Raw genomic sequence first — 5,170 nt, forward strand, 5'->3', positions numbered from 1 at the left:
CTCTGTGGAACTGGTTTTGGGCAGAAAAGCCATGCTTCATTTGGTCACAAAGGACTACGATCTATCTTTTGAACCACTGGACCAATTTGTATGATTCTGACCTATGTTTGTATTTGGAGTATGCTGATTCTGAAAATGTAAGTTTTATGTGAATGTGATGCATACTTTTAAAGTTATGAATAATGTGGAAAAACTGTATTTCTCTGCTTGTGATAATTACATTACCCATTTTGTAATGGCACCCCTTTATGCCCAGGGTGCCATTACAAAAGATGAGAGTGGAAAAGTGGGGGATTAGCTCAAATGGTAGAGTGCTCGCTTAGCATGTGAGAGGTAGCGGGATCGATGCTTTTTCTTTTAAATGAAGGGTGCTTAGTTGAACTTTTTGTTTACCTGGATGTCATTGCCACAGCAGCATGTTGCAAAATGTTTAACTGCTTACCTGATTCTTCAAAAATGTCCTACTTTGACATTGAGTGAACTCACAAATTACCTTCGATAGCTCAGCTGGTAGAGCGGAGGACTGTAGTTGGTATATGATAGCAATACTTAGGTCGCTGGTTCAATTCTGGCTCGAAGGACATGTGTTTTTCTCTCTTGTAGAGCAGAGGACTGTATGTTGCATGTCTGTATTTTATGTAATAAATATAACCATGTGTATTTTACTGTCTTTTTACTGCCATGTGCTTAATGGAGTTTTGCATCTGTCCTTGGAGATAATTGGATTACTTCCCAATTATCTCCAGGATAGAAGACTCTGTGGAACTGGTTTTGGGCAGAAAAGCCATGCTTCATTTGGTCACAAAGGACTACGATCTATCTTTTGAACCACTGGACCCATTTGTATGATTCTGACCTATGTTTGTATTTGGAGTATGCTGATTCTGAAAATGTAAGTTTTATGTGAATGTGATGCATACTTTTAAAGTTATGAATAATGTGGAAAAACTGTATTTCTCTGCTTGTGATAATTACATTACCCATTTTGTAATGGCACCCCTTTATGCCCAGGGTGCCATTACAAAAGATGAGAGCGGAATAGTGGGGGATTAGCTCAAATGGTAGAGTGCTCGCTTAGCATGTGAGAGGTAGCGGGATCGATGCTTCTTCTTTTAAATGAAGGGTGCTTAGTTGAACTTTTTGTTTACCTGGATGTCATTGCCACAGCAGCATGTTGCAAAATGTTTAACTGCTTACCTGATTCTTCAAAAATGTCCTACTTTGACATTGAGTGAACTCACAAATTACCTTCGATAGCTCAGCTGGTAGAGCGGAGGACTGTAGTTGGTATATGATAGCAATGCTTAGGTCGCTGGTTCAATTCTGGCTCGAAGGACATGTGTTTTTCTCTCTTGTAGAGCAGAGGACTGTATGTTGCATGTCTGTATTTTATGTAATAAATATAACCTTGTGTATTTTACTGTCTTTTTACTGCCATGTGCTTAATGCAGTTTTGCATCTGTCCTTGGAGATAATTGGATTACTTCCCAATTATCTCCAGGATAGAAGACTCTGTGGAACTGGTTTTGGGCAGAAAAGCCATGCTTCATTTGGTCACAAAGGACTACGATCTATCTTTTGAACCACTGGACCCATTTGTATGATTCTGACCTATGTTTGTATTTGGAGTATGCTGATTCTGAAAATGTAAGTTTTATGTGAATGTGATGCATACTTTTAAAGTTATGAATAATGTGGAAAAACTGTATTTCTCTGCTTGTGATAATTACATTACCCATTTTGTAATGGCACCCCTTTATGCCCAGGGTGCCATTACAAAAGATGAGAGCGGAATAGTGGGGGATTAGCTCAAATGGTAGAGTGCTCGCTTAGCATGTGAGAGGTAGCGGGATCGATGCTTCTTCTTTTAAATGAAGGGTGCTTAGTTGAACTTTTTGTTTACCTGGATGTCATTGCCACAGCAGCATGTTGCAAAATGTTTAACTGCTTACCTGATTCTTCAAAAATGTCCTACTTTGACATTGAGTGAACTCACAAATTACCTTCGATAGCTCAGCTGGTAGAGCGGAGGACTGTAGTTGGTATATGATAGCAATGCTTAGGTCGCTGGTTCAATTCTGGCTCGAAGGACATGTGTTTTTCTCTCTTGTAGAGCAGAGGACTGTATGTTGCATGTCTGTATTTTATGTAATAAATATAACCTTGTGTATTTTACTGTCTTTTTACTGCCATGTGCTTAATGCAGTTTTGCATCTGTCCTTGGAGATAATTGGATTACTTCCCAATTATCTCCAGGATAGAAGACTCTGTGGAACTGGTTTTGGGCAGAAAAGCCATGCTTCATTTGGTCACAAAGGACTACGATCTATCTTTTGAACCACTGGACCAATTTGTATGATTCTGACCTATGTTTGTATTTGGAGTATGCTGATTCTGAAAATGTAAGTTTTATGTGAATGTGATGCATACTTTTAAAGTTATGAATAATGTGGAAAAACTGTATTTCTCTGCTTGTGATAATTACATTACCCATTTTGTAATGGCACCCCTTTATGCCCAGGGTGCCATTACAAAAGATGAGAGCGGAAAAGTGGGGGATTAGCTCAAATGGTAGAGTGCTCGCTTAGCATGTGAGAGGTAGCGGGATCGATGCTTTTTCTTTTAAATGAAGGGTGCTTAGTTGAACTTTTTGTTTACCTGGATGTCATTGCCACAGCAGCATGTTGCAAAATGTTTAACTGCTTACCTGATTCTTCAAAAATGTCCTACTTTGACATTGAGTGAACTCACGAATTACCTTCGATAGCTCAGCTGGTAGAGCGGAGGACTGTAGTTGGTATATGATAGCAATCCTTAGGTCGCTGGTTCAATTCCGGCTCGAAGGACATTTGCTTTTCTCTCTTGTAGAGCAGAGGACTGTATGTTGCATGTCTGTATTTTATGTAATAAATGTAACCTTGTGTATTTTACTGTCTTTTTACTGCCATGTGCTTAATGGAGTTTTGCATCTGTCCTTGGAGATAATTGGATTACTTCCCAATTATCTCCAGGATAGAAGACTCTGTGGAACTGGTTTTGGGCAGAAAAGCCATGCTTCATTTGGTCACAAAGGACTACGATCTATCTTTTGAACCACTGGACCAATTTGTATGATTCTGACCTATGTTTGTATTTGGAGTATGCTGATTCTGAAAATGTAAGTTTTATGTGAATGTGATGCATACTTTTAAAGTTATGAATAATGTGGAAAAACTGTATTTCTCTGCTTGTGATAATTACATTACCCATTTTGTAATGGCACCCCTTTATGCCCAGGGTGCCATTACAAAAGATGAGAGCGGAAAAGTGGGGGATTAGCTCAAATGGTAGAGTGCTCGCTTAGCATGTGAGAGGTAGCGGGATCGATGCTTTTTCTTTTAAATGAAGGGTGCTTAGTTGAAGTTTTTGTTTACCTGGATGTCATTGCCACAGCAGCATGTTGCAAAATGTTTAACTGCTTACCTGATTCTTCAAAAATGTCCTACTTTGACATTGAGTGAACTCACGAATTACCTTCGATAGCTCAGTTGGTAGAGCGGAGGACTGTAGTTGGTATATGATAGCAATCCTTAGGTCGCTGGTTCAATTCCGGCTCGAAGGACATTTGCTTTTCTCTCTTGTAGAGCAGAGGACTGTATGTTGCATGTCTGTATTTTATGTAATAAATGTAACCTTGTGTATTTTACTGTCTTTTTACTGCCATGTGCTTAATGGAGTTTTGCATCTGTCCTTGGAGATAATTGGATTACTTCCCAATTATCTCCAGGATAGAAGACTCTGTGGAACTGGTTTTGGGCAGAAAAGCCATGCTTCATTTGGTCACAAAGGACTACGATCTATCTTTTGAACCACTGGACCAATTTGTATGATTCTGACCTATGTTTGTATTTGGAGTATGCTGATTCTGAAAATGTAAGTTTTATGTGAATGTGATGCATACTTTTAAAGTTATGAATAATGTGGAAAAACTGTACTTCTCTGCTTGTGATAATTACATTACCCATTTTGTAATGGCACCCCTTTATGCCCAGGGTGCCATTACAAAAGATGAGAGCGGAATAGTGGGGGATTAGCTCAAATGGTAGAGTGCTCGCTTAGCATGTGAGAGGTAGCGGGATCGATGCTTCTTCTTTTAAATGAAGGGTGCTTAGTTGAACTTTTTGTTTACCTGGATGTCATTGCCACAGCAGCATGTTGCAAAATGTTTAACTGCTTACCTGATTCTTCAAAAATGTCCTACTTTGACATTGAGTGAACTCACAAATTACCTTCGATAGCTCAGCTGGTAGAGCGGAGGACTGTAGTTGGTATATGATAGCAATACTTAGGTCGCTGGTTCAATTCTGGCTCGAAGGACATGTGTTTTTCTCTCTTGTAGAGCAGAGGACTGTATGTTGCATGTCTGTATTTTATGTAATAAATATAACCTTGTGTATTTTACTGTCTTTTTACTGCCATGTGCTTAATGGAGTTTTGCATCTGTCCTTGGAGATAATTGGATTACTTCCCAATTATCTCCAGGATAGAAGACTCTGTGGAACTGGTTTTGGGCAGAAAAGCCATGCTTCATTTGGTCACAAAGGACTACGATCTATCTTTTGAACCACTGGACCAATTTGTATGATTCTGACCTATGTTTGTATTTGGAGTATGCTGATTCTGAAAATGTAAGTTTTATGTGAATGTGATGCATACTTTTAAAGTTATGAATAATGTGGAAAAACTGTATTTCTCTGCTTGTGATAATTACATTACCCATTTTGTAATGGCACCCCTTTATGCCCAGGGTGCCATTACAAAAGATGAGAGCGGAATAGTGGGGGATTAGCTCAAATGGTAGAGTGCTCGCTTAGCATGTGAGAGGTAGCGGGATCGATGCTTCTTCTTTTAAATGAAGGGTGCTTAGTTGAACTTTTTGTTTACCTGGATGTCATTGCCACAGCAGCATGTTGCAAAATGTTTAACTGCTTACCTGATTCTTCAAAAATGTCCTACTTTGACATTGAGTGAACTCACAAATTACCTTCGATAGCTCAGCTGGTAGAGCGGAGGACTGTAGTTGGTATATGATAGCAATGCTTAGGTCGCTGGTTCAATTCTGGCTCGAAGGACATGTGTTTTTCTCTCTTGTAGAGCAGAGGACTGTATGTTGCATGTCTGTATTTTATGT

General features: G+C 39.2%; 1 non-coding gene across 1 annotated transcript; it reads left to right on the forward strand.

Moving 5' to 3' along the window:
• The first annotated feature begins 3,512 nt into the window (after positions 1-3,512).
• On the forward strand, positions 3,513-3,601 carry TRNAY-GUA (transfer RNA tyrosine (anticodon GUA)). Its single transcript is given in 2 exon segments — positions 3,513-3,549; positions 3,566-3,601. It is a non-coding gene; the product is annotated as a tRNA-Tyr (tRNA).
• Positions 3,602-5,170: the final 1,569 nt, after the last annotated feature.

The sequence above is a fragment of the Pelobates fuscus genome, chromosome 4 (assembly GCF_036172605.1).
Source record: "Pelobates fuscus isolate aPelFus1 chromosome 4, aPelFus1.pri, whole genome shotgun sequence".
Classification (NCBI taxonomy): Eukaryota; Metazoa; Chordata; class Amphibia; order Anura; family Pelobatidae; genus Pelobates; species Pelobates fuscus.